General features: G+C 40.6%; 1 protein-coding gene across 1 annotated transcript in view; it reads right to left on the reverse strand.

Moving 5' to 3' along the window:
* tncb (tenascin Cb) overlaps window positions 1-16,895 on the reverse strand; it is a 378,292-nt gene that overhangs the window by 243,064 nt on the left and 118,333 nt on the right. The window contains exon 2 of the mRNA XM_068012682.1: window positions 14,432-14,485. The gene's annotated coding sequence lies outside the window, so the exon portion shown is untranslated. The remainder of the gene's footprint in view (window positions 1-14,431; window positions 14,486-16,895) is intronic.

The following is a 16,895-nucleotide window of genomic DNA, read 5'->3' on the forward strand; positions in this document are numbered from 1 at the left end:
CCAGTGATCCCAGCTGAAAAGTATGGGTGTCAGGTGGGAATATCATTAGCTTGTGTTATGATGCCCTCAGTTAAATATCCTATTAACATTCATTAGCCCAGAATTAGCTGGAGCAGGATAATCTTGCAGTGTTAGATATTTTTCCTCACCCTTCAGGTCGAAAATCTTTTGCGCCTCAAATTGTTGGAAGTATGAGCTCATAATGGGACATTAGTGAATAACGGGACCAACAGTCTATGTCCTTAACCAATGTGATTCAAAGACAGAGAAGGAAACAGAGGAATGATAGAGAAGAAAATAGGACAAATATGAGTCAAATTAGGTACAGAAAGATAAATAAAAAAGGGAAAGAATGATTGGATTAAGAGAGAAAGGAAAACACAGAAAGGAAAAGTAAGAAACATTTAAATTTTAAAAACCTCCAAGAAGAATTTACTATCCACAGGAATGAGCATCCACTGTTTCAAATGTTCCTTTGCTGATCTGAAGGAGTTGAGTGGCAATGCAGGAAAATAAATCTCAACATTAAAAGGGTCTTTACGCTGTTAAGTACCAGTCCTAACTTTTTGCAACAAGTTTAATTCGTATTTACTGCATAAATGCAGCAATTTCTTGAAACTGACAGGGAGGCTGTGGACAAGCTCCAGTTTTCATGCGATTAACGGCGTAAATCATTCCAGTAATTTGTGGTAAATTACAGCCTTGCCACAAATATTTGGACAACTTACACATGCGTGTTAAACATGTTGTTATTTTCCCAGAAAATTCTGGGCAATTGTTTAGGTTCACTCACAGGGCGTTTTCAAATGTGTGAGCTGGAGAACTCCCACCCTCTGTAGAACAGGCCCCAGCATCAGGAGCACCTTTGGAAAATGGGTTGATAAATGTTTTTTTTTCTAGTTTCTCACTACCAGCAGGAAGAATTTACTATCTGCAGGAATGCGCCTCCATAGTTGGAAGCTGTTTTCCCCCACCCATTCTAGTGACAAACCTGAAGCCTGGGAGCAGCACTGGCTGCCTTCCATGTCACTCAAAAATGGTACATAACCTTGGGGAAGATGAAGCAAATATTCTCGAAAAGAGCAAAAGCAACTATTCTTGATACTGGTGTTAGACAAAGACATTGGTCGGAATTTTATGCCACCCCAGCGAGCCGGATGGTGGCGGGGGTTGTTGGGGGGGGCGGGGGGTGGCGTCGCCGGGCTGCGACTGATCTGCCCGGTGAGGCAAACCAAACTTACCTCGGTCCTGGCTCCGTGTCCTCGGCTGGGATGCAGTCCCAGCAGTGGCCACTGCTCCCAGTGGCACTGCTGGGATGGAGAGATACCGGCCCAATGATTGGCTGGCAGCTCAATGAGGTGGGACTTCCTCCCTCAAGCGGCTGGAAGTCCCGCCTCTGAACAGTTAAAGCCCGGGGACCTGTAAAATGCGGGTTGGATCCCCGGGCGGGGCAGATGCGGGTTCGCCACCGACTTTTACGTCAGTGGCCAGTTCCCGTCTGCCCATTGTAAAATTCAGCCCATTATAGCCACTGATTACTGCATTTACTTTAGACCAGGCTTTTTGTTAAGGGGGAAGAGGAGTATGGTGAACCAAGCAGACAAAATAAATAGCTGAACCACGACAAATATAATTTTCTTGGTTTGAATTCAACCGGCTTGGCACAAAATGGAGTAAGAGCTACTGACCAATAACTATTAGACACGTTCAGCACAATCATGTATGGTCAAAATTAATATGAGGCTATCGTTTACTAAAGAGTGAAATGTAAACTTATCTGTCATTCTCATAATCAAAGGAACAGAAAAAGGCCCAACTAGTTCACGATAGAATAACCCCACCAACTGGCTTACTCACCAATTGACTAATCCTTTCTCTCTCCAGAAAATCATCTGGTTGACACTACAACCCATTGGCTATCTGCTTCAATCGTCCTCCCTGGTAACATATCCCACAGATCTAATACCTCTTGGGTGAAAAATATTTTCTACCTTAAGGTTTGGCATTTACCCAAGTAGGGGACAACTTGAATAGCTGAATGGAACAGAACAGTACAGACTGTCTGTCTGCTGATATTTCCAGTTTGTTTTGACTAAGTTGATTAACAGCTTTTGTCCAGAGGCTCTTAGCTTAAATAATGCATGACTTTATGGTCCCTATCACCTCTGGCCATCTCAGGAGTCCATACTAGTCAATTTTTTTTCATATGTGGTAATTGGAGGCATTCAAGAATGCAATAAAGAACTTAAGATACAAAAGATGGATAAAGCATTCAAATTAAGAAAATCTACTTTATATATATCAACTATAGAGGCAATATAAAATACTCTCTGTTAAAGTAGATCTTTTATTGCAGTTATGAGGGGATTATAAAATTACCTCACATCCCGCATATTTTTGGTATAAAATCACTTGCAGGAGATTCACATAACCGTTTTATTTGATTGAAATCAACTGCATTTAATTGAATCCATATTTATTGATATGAAATATCATTTTGCAATCACATTAAAAATGTATTCTAAGTAAAAAAGGCACATAAATATTAGTTGTGTGGCCTGTAAGGCATCTTACTTGTGGTAAAAATCTAAGCCATCTGAAGTCTCTGCTATTTATTTTCAAATTGTTTCCAAACTCAGCTTTTCGCTATATAGCCCAATTAGAAGCTTTCAAATGTAATGAAGCTGATGAAATGATGTCAAACACTTCTCTAGGATCTTCTTATTATGGCACTAGACCATATTTAAACATAATCTTTGTCTTCTGGATTATGTGTTACTTAATAACATTCAACTGTAGTTAAAGATGCAAACATTGATCTACTAAGCAATGGCACAGACGTTCCAATGCTGCTTTTATTTCGAAACACAACCATTCCAGATTTCGCTGCGGTGTGCCTTGGTAAGCTATAAAACATACTTAGCTTAGACAGCATAATAAACATGATGAATAAGGGTTCAAGAATGTGAATAGAATACTTAAATGTTACAAACATAATCAAAGTGGAGGGTAATGAAAACAAGAAATGCTGGAACCACTCAGCAGGTCTGGCAGCATCTGTGAAAAGAGAAGCAGAGTTAACGTTTCGGGTCTTCCGAAGAAGGGTCACTGACCCGAAACGTTAACTCTGCTTCTCTTTTCACAGATGCTGCCAGACCTGCTGAGTGGTTCCAGCATTTCTTGTTTTTATTTCAGATTTCCAGCATCTGCAGTATTTTGCTTTTATATTATTGGAGGGTAATGAAGTTGGTCTGACGGAGTGAAAAACAATCTAAGTGTATCACTTGTTACTCTTTTGCTTTGGTGAAATTAATCTGTTCCTCATGATCTCTGCCTCTTTCTCATTCACTGTTGGATTGAGTTGTCTTCAATATGTTGGCAGTGCACCTACCTAGTGCCTTAACATGTTTAGACAAACTGTTCTCTCCTTCCTACCCTTTGACGAGGCCAAAGCACCATGTTAGCTTCCTCAAGCAGTGATCATTAACTCAGCAGTGAGGAGAAATTAAACCATATAGCTCAGTTAGCATCCAATAACTGCACTTAATTATTGAGCCATCTGCATTGTCCAACCCTATAGATGTTAGCATCTGAGGTAAATTCTAGTCGTACTATGTAGTTGACAGAGTATAGTTATTTCCCCTGTAAATCTGAACAATCCTACACTATTTGGACACCACAAATTCAATTTCAGCTTAAAAAGATAGCAAAGCTCAACACATATTGTCAAATCTCATTCTTAATACTTCAATCAGTTGCTTGAGCAACCACTTAAGTATCTAGATTATTTTTCACATTAAAAGCTTACATTAGACCTGTCTGAGCATAATAAGCACTGACAGCTAAGTAACTGGAGTTGGTGTTAGTTTTGGGATCAATTAACACTTGGGGTAGTATTCAGAAGCTGTTGAGGGCTACAGCATGATATTAAAATGCTCCACCCACCTGGTTATAAATCCACAGGAAACTTTTGAGCATAAATGGGGTATTTTCAAGTTGGCAGGCAGTGAATAGCGGGGTGCCATAAGGATCAGTGCTGGAACCTAGCTATTTACACTCTATATTAATGAGTTGGATGAACAGACAGAGATTAATGTATCCAAGTTTGCGGATGATACAGAGCTCGGTGGAAAGTTAAGCTGTGGGGACGACGCAGAGAGGCTGCAAAGAGAAATAGACAGGTTAAGTGACTGGGCAAAAAGATGGCAAATGGAGTATAATGTAGGGAAGCGTGAAATTGTTCACTTTGGTCGTAAAAATAGAAAAGCAGAATTTTTTTTTAAAAGGTGTGAAACTGCTAAGAGTTGATGTTCAGAGAGACTTGGAGATACTTGTACAAGGAACGCACAAAGTTAACATGCAGGTGCAGCAGGCTATTAGGAAGACAAATGGCATGTTGGCCTTTATTGCAAGGGGATTGGAGTACAGGAATAAAGAAGTCTGCCGAAAATTGTACAGGGCTTTGATGAGACTGCACCTGGAGTACTGTGTGCAGTTTTGGTCTCCGCATTTAAGAAAGAATATACTTGCACTGGAGGTGGTGTAGCAAAGATTTACTAAATTGGTCCCTGGAATGAGGGGGCTGTCCTATGATGAAAGGCTGAGTAAATTGGGCCTATATTCTCTGGCGTTTAGAAGATTAAGAGGCGATCTAATTGAGACATACAAGATTCTGAAAGGGCTTGATAGGGTAGAAGCTGAGAGATTGTTTCTGCTAGTTGAGGAACCTAGAATGCGGGGGCACAGTATCAAGATAAGGGGCCGATCATTCAGGACTGAGATGAGGAGAAATTATTACACTCATAGGGTTGTGAATCTTTGGAATTCTCTACCCCAGAGGGTTGTGGATGCTCCATTGTTGAATACATTGAAGGCTGGGATAGATAGATTTTCGGACTCGCAGGGAATCAAGGGATATGGGGAATGGGCAGGAAAGTGGAATTGAAGCCCAAGATCAGCCATGATCGTATTGAATGGTGGAGCAGGCTCAATGGGCCGTATGGCTTACTTCTACTCCTATTTCTTGTGTTCTTGTGCTGAAGTGTGTGCTATTAATCATTAAACAACTCAACTCCTGTAAATAGTTTCCCCTTGTTTTCAAAGGAATCAAGAAACATTTCAGATTGCGAATGTGCTCACACCTTGTTAATACTGTTCAGTAGGCTTAATCTGGATTGAAGAAATGTGAATGAACAACTAACTGATCACAGCAGATCCATTCCTCATCAGAGAATATAAGCAAATTCTTAACCAGCCATTTTTAGCAGTATTGGGCTTGTAATAACTATGAGATAGTCCAACCTCACTACCAACACCCCAGATGCTTTGTGGTTGATAGATAATGAACAGCAGAATGGAAAACACTAAACCGGAACACACAAGATTTATTAATTATCGCTACTCACTCAACAGTTAGAAATAGAAGACATGTTGATCCTTATTCCTTCTGGTGACCTGCATATTATTCAGTAAGACACATGCAACCAATTTGTTCAAATACCTTGTTATAAATTATAATAGAAAATCTCAGTAGTGACATGTGTTCTTTCATAGTGCCTCTGAGCAACATTTCTCCTATTGAGTTTTTATGGCAAACTTTAATGGGATAATTCTTCTGGAGATTTTGTGTGTGATGTAATTTCATCAATACCATTTGGAAAACAGTCTGGATACCGTTACAGGGAAGTATTAGTCATGTTGGATATTCAAAGTCTTGAGGATATTTAGACGACTTAGGCTGGATTTTACCAAGCCCACGGCATCGGGCTCCATGGCAAGGGGGACTGGAAGATGGTTCCAGCAGCGGTTCGCCATGGAGGCCGATGCCGGGAGGGTCCGACCCGATCCTCCCAGCGGTGGAGAGGCTCTGTGGCAGCCCCTCCGCCGCTGGGCGACGGGACCTGGATTTAAATATTTAAATGACTGACATGCATAAATTTAAATCAGCTTACCTTAAATCTTCTGAGCCTGCCGTGATCTTCGGCGTGGCAGCAGGCATTCCTGTGCCTTCAATTCCCTGTCTGGGGAAAGCCGGTGTGACACTGGTAGGGGGGTGGGGGGGGGGGGGGGGGAGGAGTTAAGATCTTCAGTGTGGGTGGGGGAATGGGGACAGGGTCAAATAAACATAATGGGTGTAAGGGATGGTGAGAAGGGGTGAACTTTAAACTTTGTGCAGTCTCGGGGTGGGGGAAGGTCAGATTTAAAAGGTAAGTGTTTTGTGGGGTTGGGAAGGGCAAATGGTTAATGTAATTGTTATTGGGGGTTGGGAAGGGGCGTTAGAAATTTATTTGATCAGTTTTGGGGGTGTATCTTTAAAAATTTAAATACGCCAGTAGGGCTAACTGCCCTTTAAAAACGGTGCCAGCGCCTGCGCACAGGCAGCTGACGTCATTGCTGGGGGCAGACATCTCGCCCCTTCCACATGATTGGGGGGGGTGGGGGGGGGGGGTGGGCGGGGTTGCGGAGTGCCCTGGCTATTTAAATGAGCTGCTGCAGGGGAGATTGGCTCTTTGGTGCATGGACTGCCATTTTATAGGATTGGCGGCGGGCTCTTAAAGTTCAGCCCCTTGTTTAAGGACATTGTAATAATAAAGGGATGGGCCCCGGGCTAGTAGTATAGTGTGGCATGGGCTGACAAACCAGGATTATTACACTGACAGCACTTGCATGAGCCCAGTGTATCTGAATTGCATTGCAATGTTCAGAGAGACAAATGGAATCATTGGCTCTTTTCAAACCTAAAAAATGAAATTTTAAAAACTTTCTTTAAAAAAAACTTGGCCTTGTATCATGCTGTACAGAAATTGAAAGGAATACAGAGTGGGAGCCAACTGCTGGAAATAGTCTCATACCTATGGTCTGACTGCCTTTCAGATGATTATACATGTGAATATACTACACAGCAAAGTGCAGGTGGAATTAGTTTCCATAAGTGCACACTGGAAACATGAAACTAAAAACACTAGTTCATTGATATTAGAGGTTTATTTAATGTACAGTGTTATGACCTCAGTGAGACCGTTAATGTTAAAATATGAGATATGAACCCTCAAAATAATTTAAAGTATTACATGACATTTCATATTTTAGGACTTTTATTATAACAATTAAACTAGAAGAAATCCCCAATGACTAAATAGCACTTAGTAAATAGCTGATACCCCAGATTACAAAGAAAGGCATTTTCTTTACTTAATACAATACCTGAAAACCTGCATCAGCCCAGTGTATCTGAATTGCAATTGCATTGTAATGTTCAGAGAGACAAATGGAATCATTGGCTCTTTTCAAACCTTAAAACTTATACATTACACAGTCCTTTTTGATGGTGAAATCCTTTGTGGTTAAAGAGTCCCAAACCCCTCCCAGTAGCAATGGGTTGGATCTCCCAGACCTTTTCAAAAATCAATGTCCTCTTCACTCACTTCTCAAAGCACTTCTGACCTGGACATCCATGAATAAGGTGATTCCTGGTGAGCCTGCTGGTTTTCTACTGCTCCGCAAGCTTCAATATTCAAAACAGGTTTAAAGTCTTCACAGCCTTTTACTGTATCAGGCTTCCGAGAGCAGATGTCCCCTCCCTCTTTATGTCTGAAGGCCACAACTGCTTGTTTCTTCTCTTACTGCCTGCCTGCCTTCAGAAAATCTGTTAAATTTATCTGGATTCAACGGTCAATAGCTTATTGCCCTGTTAAAATATACAAAGTCCAGAAGTCTGGTTTCACAGAGCCACTTGGGCCTGACATTGTTCCCAGGTGTTAAAAGCTATTTTGTATATTTGCATCTTCAGAATCACTGACTCATTGCTTTATGACTGAAAGTCTGGGAGGGTAAAACCCATTGTTTTTCAGGTATTATCTCTGCAGTTTCTTCTTTTCAAAAATAATCTTTGATCTGTCTTGTCCTTTAGCAGAGAGGATGTGAGGTCACCTGACCTTCTGGACTTCATCTTAAACTTTTTACAATCACAATTTTTTTACAACATCGTCATATTATTAAAGTCCAGCACCCAAAACAACAAAAGATTAACCATATGGCCCCAAATGCTTAATATTGCTTAAATCACAGACACCGGGAGAAGCAAAAATGACTTGAAGAAATGCATTAACAAAATGTTCAATGAAATCATAATACTCATCAAGCTACATGTCCCTATACTGGAGACAGCATATGCACTTCACATGAACTGTCCTCCACTCATAAGGGAAAACTTCATTATATGTTCTTCTGTTTGCAATGACACACTCAACTCTTACTACTGCCCTCACAATGACATCCCATTTTACCCATACTTGCTACTTCCTCACAGTATCCATCCTATGCTGAGCTGCCTCACACATCTTCCACATCCTGTTAGGGGGCACACATTAACCTACTCCCACTTTTCTTGCAGGAAAACTAGCACCCAATCAGAAGGAGACCTGGAGAACAAGAGGAGGTTCAGCTACTTCGCAAACTTTGACTCCAATGGATGACGCTGCTTTTGACATTACTGGCAGAGGGAGGGCACACAGTATTAGAGGGTGTGTGGACGTTTTTCCTACATTTTCTCTTTCCACTTAACTCTCTAGATCACACACTCACACATACAGCATGACAATATATTACATTGCACCGCCATGCATCTGCTGCTTCTTACCCTTGCTATTACATGATAACTGTTGTCCCTCTGTCCTTTATACCTCCTTCAATTTGCTCTCTCTCTAGCTGCTTTTGCTCCTGACCCCTTTTGCTGTTCCACTTCCTCCAGCCATAAGCCCTTTAAGCTTGCAGAAGTCTGTATAGTCACTATAAGCACTTTAAAACTGTTTACATAGTCATAAATCACTACAAAATAACTCCCAAATCTTTGCAGTGCTTTAAATGAGAGCAGGTGAGTATCACTTTAAGTATCAATTTAATAGTTGTCTCCTAACCTGTATCACCTATGGTTTGTGGGCACGTTGAGGAGATAGCAGTGGCAGTGCTGATTAATATGAAAACGACATTGCAGGTCTCGACAATTGACTCCTATTTGAATATTTTAATTAGGCCCTCAAACGTTTCTTGCTGGAGTGCTGTGTAAATGGGAGATAGCAAAAAAAAAACCTGCTTTCATATTTCTACAATCTATCAGCTCACCGGTCCCTCTTAAAATACACCATTCCCTTTGAGAAATATTCTTTCTTAAACTCACTCCAATCAGAAGCCACTTTTTTGTTTGTGATCTTGCTAGGTCTCTTGTCTGGAGCTTTCCTCCAAGATTGTGGTCTCCCTTCCCAGGGATGTATGGAGTACCATTTCTCTCCCAGAAGACTCTTGCATTATTGCTTTCCCCACAGTTGATGTTAGTTGCTGTATAGGTCCTAGAAAAGGCCTGCATTGCTTTGCTTGTCTCTCAGAGGAGGCTTAGGTTGTTACTTTTCTCTCAGAGGAGGCCTAGTTTGCTCCTTCCCTTCCAGGTGTCATTCTTTACTTCGCAAAGGTGCCAAAATAAAAATCAAGCAAATGCCCCCTCACTTAGAAAAATTTAAATGCATTCTACGCCATCCTTAAAAAGGCCAATTTCTTTGACCCCAAACTAAACACTTTCAGGACCCTCTATCTCTTCATGTATTTCATTGCTTTGCTTTGACAATTGTCTTATAATCTAATGGCCTGCTAACATTTCATCTACTGAAGACTCAATATTGTTTAAACCACTGGTTATAAGTATAAGAATCATTAATGTACATGTTTTTTTAAGAGGCTATACAAAAGATTATGGAGCAGCATGAATCAAGTACTTGTCAGAGTAGCTTTGAAATTCAATACAACACACTTTAAGGCAGTTCCCTGCTTTCTCATATATGTTTCATCTGCCACTCTTAGAGAGCATTTCTTTGAAGATAAATCAAGATTATTACTCAAATGCCTTCAAGATATGGAAATGAAACAAACAAAACAGTTGAATGGCTTCAGTGGCATATTTCTTGTGGTGCAGCCCATTTTCAGCCTGCTATTAATAAATCTTAGTAATTACAATGTTCAATAGTAAACCAGCTTGGCATGAAGTACAGTACTGGGAACCAAGTTGAAGTTGATTGAATTGCACCACTTCAGCTTTCCGCAGAGGAGGGAAAGGAAGGATATTGATAAGAAAGGAGGAAACATTTTTTTGTTCCAAAAGCAGATCTGAATGAGCACAGCCTATGGCCAGAGAGACACTCAGTGTCCAAGGCTGTCGTTAGACGTTTTACTATAGGTTTGTATTAAGCAACCATACAGTTCACAAATCAAAACATGCCCCATCGGTGCCTTCAAATTCCTGTCTCATGGTACCATTGACGTACTTGGTTTTTGAATTACTAAGCTGACACATAAACTCTCTATGCAAGAAGTGACAAGATATTCCCACAAGGCCCTTTGACACTGTAGCTTTATGCCAGTTCTCTTGATTCAAAAGTGTCCTTAAACCCAGCGTAGGTTAGTAAGGAGCATTTGGATTTTCAACATGAATCTAAAATATGGGTGCAGGTTGGATCTTCCAAGTTTAAGCACAAACTTTTGAAAGTTTGATTTCTATATTGTGAACTTAATCGGCAATCTGAATTCATCTGCTCAAATAATTCTGGGCAAAACAATCATTTCAGTTGGCTTTTTCCCCAGTTCTGGTTCAGAAATTACTGCAGCACTCATTACTACTATTTGGGGGTTGTGAATCTTCACCGAGCTCAGTTCATTTACATTACAAGCATTGCTCGAAGATAAATGGAGCTTTTTGACACAGTTGTAGCTTTTGTCACTGTATGTATGACAAGAGGCACCTATAATTTATTAGATGAAGAGAATGCTGTATCCAGTTTTATCCTGTCCCAGTATACTGTCACAATCACAGAATGCGAGAAATGCTCAGCATCCTGGAAATATGAAAATAAATCATTTAAACATTGCCCTAAGGTCTGGAATTCCCTCCATAAGCCTCTCTGCCTCTCTAACGCTCTCTCCTCCTTTAAGATACTCCTTTAAGCTTTTCTCTGACCAAGACTTTGGTCACTTGTCCTAATATTTCTTTATGTGGCTCGGTGCCAAACTTTGTCTGAAAATATTCCTCTGAAGCCTTGGGACATTTTACTCCGTTAAAGGTGTTACTATACTAATGAAAGTTATTGTTGTTGAATTGTATTGACATCATTCAAGAACGTTTTGGACTGCAAAAATAATGAGCTGGGGGGTGGGGTGGGGGGTGCTCAATGATCACTGTGACATTTCATCTGCAGACAAATTGCAGACAGTACTGCAGCAGTTTCAAATCGTCTAGGATTTTGCAAAATAATTGTATGCAATATGCTTTGACCAGAAAGTTTAAAGGACTATTTCTCAACATCACACCAAGCCATTTGGAGCAGTCAGATGCCAGGTTTGATTTCTGGTTTACGTCAAGATAGCTGATCGCAGCTAGAAGGGCTACAACTGGCCTTAGCGCTAATGGTCGCGGGTAAAGAGAAATGGGCTTAGGTTCCCAACAGCTGATCGCAATCCCGTGACTTTTGGTGGAAAATGTGCATGTGTTTGTGTCGGGGACAGCAGGACTGGCCCTCACTGTGATGGACCCTACAGTTGAATAGGCAGTTTCTCTACAGCCACACATGACAAAGGACCACTCCGTTGAGGTATCTGAGGTTTGTTGGCATTCAAAGAACGCTATCAATGCAGGAGACTGTGTCTTCAGGAGAAAAAGGAACAGCGTTGGGAAAATGGAAGCCAAAATATCAAGTGTGCACAAAGTAAATCCAAGATGAAGGGCAAGATATAGCTATACCATATGCCAAGTGAAAGAACACTTAAAATTGAACACTTATGTGGTATTGTTCAGACTTCCTTAGCTTTAATTAGAAGATAGTGGTGTAGCAAAGCAGTTACCTCACTCAAAACAAATCTTTCTGTGTAGGTACTTAGAAGGCTATGTTGATGAGATTAGATGAAGAGGGGTGGAAGGAGGTTCGTGTCGAACACAAACACCAGCATGGACCTGTTGGGCAGAATGGCCTGTTTCTGTGCTGTAATAATTTGTAACTTTGTAATTCAGGGATATGTTTTTGCATTGGCCAAACAGTACTAAACTGCTAACAGTCACCTCTGAGCTTCCATATTTGCCCATTCTCTGAAGTGCCCGCGTCTGATTTATTAAAATAGGAGCAAAAGTAAATGCATGTGTGTTTTTTTAAAATATATTTTTTTAAATACATTTTTAAAATATTTGTTAATGAACAATTTAATCTGATGGGGTGAGTTTAATTCCTGAATTTAACAGTTTGCTACTAAATAAAATAGCCTGATTGCCCAACTGGTTCTTTTATCAGTTTAACCGAAGAGGCTGGAATTGCTTCCTGTAACAATCACAACTGAAAAAATATTAAATATACAATAATATAGAATTAAGTGCTTGGACTGTGCATATTTGTAAACATCTTGCATTTTATTTCACTTTAAACATTGAGCCTAATAAAACAAAATGCTTCACAGCCATGGCAATCGCGCGTATCGTGAGAAATGTGTGTGGCAGAGCTGGAAGGTATTTGTGGGATTGCCTGTTTCTATGGTAACACATGCTTACATCAGCTGTCAGGAAGCAGACTGTCTGCCATTTTAACAGTTACCTTAATAATAGGAACCATTTACCAGTGAAATAAAAACCAGATTCAGGTCAAATGGATCCAAAAGGGTAACTGAAATCAAATGTCAGCTCTTTAAACAAATGAAATCAGATGTGCTTAGGCCACCTCGTCAATATATGATAATCATGCATCATAAAAGCCTCCTTGACTGCCAAGTTCTTAAATTCCACTCAAACTAAATTATCAACATGTGCCACAGAATATCTTCTATCCTGACAATACATCTTCCTGAGGGTACACTGCCTTGCCTGATGGCTGACCATTGCTGATGTGATGGCCTCATGTGCAAGTGTTGCCATGGACACTGAAATTACACTGTGGGATTACTAGGGGGCAAATTCTTGCCGGATTGATCTGGAAATTCATTTCTCCATCATTTTTTCTGAGGTTTCGATCAATTGAAAGTAAATGGAGGAATTTCAGACGAATGTGCTAAGTGTTCGTGGGCTAGTAACCCATGGTGTAATCTCAAGGATAGTGTTTTTGTAACGTAACGATGGGTTTCAATGTTATTTAATATCCTGTCTCAGTGTTCTTTCCCACAGGTAACAGTTTTCTTCTCTGATTTCCTTCTCCCAATGTTGCCTTTTTTTTCTCACCTCCCCTGAATGAACTAAAAGAAAGAAAAACACGCATTTATATAAGGGCTTTCCATGCCTTCACACCATCCCAAAGAGCTTCATGACAATGAAGTATTTTTGAAACATAGTAATGTAGGAAATGCAGCAGCTAAGTTGCACACAAGAAGATCCCAGAAACAACAATAAAATAGATGACCAGATCATCTGTTTTTTTAAAGAGTAGGTTAAGGGATAAATGTTGGCCACAATACCAAGAGAACTCCCCTGCTCTTCTTCAAATAGTGAGATCGTTTATGTCCACATGAGAGGCCACACCCTGGAATGCCAGTCTAGATTTTGTGCTCAAGGCTCTGGAGTGTGGCTTGAACTAAAAACCTTCTTACTCAGAGGCAAGAGAACTACCAACTTAACCAAGGCACCACCAACCATCACGTACCTCATCCAGTTGTCGATTCTTCATCTGCAAGCCTTGACACAGAGTTTTGGAAGGCTAAGCAGTTGTGAGGAGCATCACACATCAGGCTGATTCTGTCCTCATGCAATGTCCACAATTGCACACTTTCCAGTACAGGTGAATGAATAGCCAGTTGGATTGTCCAGCTTGGTTGTCTTTTCTTCCCCCTGAGATTAGGTAGCTGAGCTGAGTTGTGGCATCCTTGTGGCTGCTGTCCCCAGGGGAGATCGACTAGCTCAGCACAGAGGAGTGAACAAACCTAGGACGTGTGTGTGTGTGTCTGTGTGTGTGTGACTCAGTGTGTGTGTGTCTGTGTGTGTGTGTGTGTCTGTGTGTGTGTGTGTGTCTGTGTGTGTGTGACTCAGTTCCGATGCAAGCAATCCATTTATTCATTAAGCCATGGGGGGTCGAGCGTTTCAGTGCTGTATCTCTCTATGACTCTATGACTAAAGGCAGCGTCTCCTTCAAATCACAGAAAACGAGATGGGTACAGCATGAAGGAAAGGGAAAAAAGGGCTTAAAATTAAGTCACTTGATTTGGACTTTATTTTCTCAATTCCCATTTAGAGATTTTATTCAGAATTTGCTGCCATACAATACAATATTATTGGTGCTTGATCTCACACTTAAAGAAAGCAACCTCACTGATGTGGCATGTTGAAAAAAAAATCTATCTGGTGAAGCTGTTAGTCATCCATGGAGGCTAAGCATCTGAGCCAAAAGTTATCTGATCAGCAGGATTTAAATTGTTCAATCCTTACCTGCTGATTGGGTCCCAAAGGAAAAGAAGGTAGCCACAGTGTACAGATGTCTACCTAAAAGCGAATGACAAAAGTTTATTGTTAGATTTACAGTTCACCGTGCTGATTAAAGGCTGTCATTTAAACTATATCACATCTGATGCAGTCTGGATCGATCACAGTTTATAATTCTGTCCACATGGTCCAGTAATAGAAGTACTTTGTCGTCATAGTTTGAAAGAGTTACTTGTCTTTCACTGGTCGGATATAATGCATTCCATATTGTATTAAAACATCAATAAATGTACTGAGAATCTAGTCACGCGACTTCAGATTAGATCAGCCCAATTTCTAGCTGAAGCTGTCTTAAATCAATGAAGTCAGTTTTAATTTAGGTCCAGGCTATTTTACTTCCAGCATCTTCTGCTTATGGTTAGCCATAGATTTGTGTTTAGACTTGATAGTACAGTTGCTGGCTGTCTTAAAAAGAAAACTCACTTGTCTGTCCTAACTTAAATCTTAATTATCTTGGTAAAAATATTCTTCCATTGTACAATATTCTTCAACCACAGTAACTAGCATCAGGGTTTATCCCTGCCGGATCTATTTGATCGCTATGCTCTGGACAGCAGCACGATTTCTGGTCCTGAGCTATTACTCTTCAAGAGATGTACTTTTGAACTTAACTTCTGTTCTATACCATGTGAAATGAAACTAACTAATTTAATGGTGATGTCCAAAGACAAATTAAAGTTAGCAGAAGTTTATTTTATTAGATTTAAGCAAAACAGTTCTCCAAAGAACAGGGGCAAGCACAGGTCAGATGAGGGTAACAATATTTTCTATCATATCACACAAAAGATCATGGAGAAAGGGGTTTGATGTGACAGTAATAGCAAGGCCTTTTTTAAGCAATGTTAGGAGTCAGCGAGAGAACAAAGACTGCAAAAGGGCTTTTAGAGGTTTTGCAGATTCCCAAGATGTGGAGGAAGTGCTGAATGGTTACTACCTACTGAGCTGGATGATACTAACCATATGGAAATGTGGGTCTATTATGCCAGCTGTTGGCTCACAGATTTACCTGTTTGTTGCAGTCTGGCAACTCTTCGATGGGCTGGACAGAGGCCCATGTGGTGCCTCTATTTAAAAAGGGAGCAAGTCACAACCTGGAAATTATAGGCTAGTTAGTTTCACAACAGTTCTAAGAAAGTTCCTAGAAGGAATCATTAGCGATGTGCTGTAAGATCACTTGGAAAGTGCATTGGTTATTAGGGAATCCCAACAGAGTCTCACCAACTTGATCGTATTTTTTAATAATATTGTAAAGCTGATTGAGCATGGTAGCCTGGCAGATATTATGTATGTGGATTGCCAAAACACCTTCAATAAATTGCCAGACAAAAAGTAATTAAATACAAGAGTGTTAACCCCTCTTTCCATTCATACTCCAATTCTATCGTTCTAATATTTGCACTATCTGAATAGATGAAAGTTGATGCTAACTCTGACATTATTTATCACCTGTAAGTTTCTGGTCTAGTCAGTGATCAGCAGCAAGAATTTGACATAACTGAAGCACCAATGACAACTCCTATGCAACTCCTCACTGGAACATTTTGCTGAATGTTACGACCAGGTGAGAAAGGTGTCTAGGGGGTCCCTTTTAGTCTTCACCTAGTCTTACTGTAACAGGATTTTATTTTGTTAAACACACTGTGTTTGAGCTTCCCCTTGGTGAATCCTTGTTCACCGCTTTCCAATTATAAGACAAAGAAATGAGCAAAAACAGGATTTCTTAGGTTTAAAGAAGAAAAGTGAAATTTATTAAATTAGACTTAAACTCTAATTCAGTTAACGCCTACGGATACACGCCGCACCCCACGCTAGCATGCATACGTGTAACGCACATGCAAATAGAGACAGAAAAGAGCAGAAGAAAAATAAAGTAGAGAGCTTTGAGGCAATCTCTGAAGAGGGGTTTTTGTTACTGTACTGTAGTCCTTGCTTGTAGGTAGATCTTGCTTTTCGTTGGGGCCCAGAATCCTTCTTAAACCTTGTTCACTGTAGGAAACTTTTCTCTCTTGGGGTTCATATGTCTTCAGTGGTTTTCAGTTCCATGAGAAAGAGGTGGAAGCGGACAGGAGAGGTGGCCGTAAGCCAGCCACAAGAGGTCTTTTCAGTCCAAGAGAAAACAGCCTTCTGTCTTTAAACACTCTTTCTCTAATTTAAAACTCCCCTAGTTGGCCAGCAGGTGGTCACATGACCGCCTGGTTTGACCAGGTCTCTTCTGTTTATTGGGGCAGGGACTGGTTCCTTTGTTCCAACACTGTCTGCTAGTGTGAAAAAAAAAATGTCTTTCCAGCCAGGGGCTTGGCAACCCCTTGTAATAGGCCTTTGTTTCTTAGCAGCAACAATTTTTAAAATGTAATGTCCATGTGGTGAAATATATGTGCCTCATTCTTGGCAGGTGGGGGCCTGCATGACA

This window comes from Heterodontus francisci, chromosome 32 (assembly GCF_036365525.1).
Source record: "Heterodontus francisci isolate sHetFra1 chromosome 32, sHetFra1.hap1, whole genome shotgun sequence".
NCBI lineage: Eukaryota > Metazoa > Chordata > Chondrichthyes > Heterodontiformes > Heterodontidae > Heterodontus > Heterodontus francisci.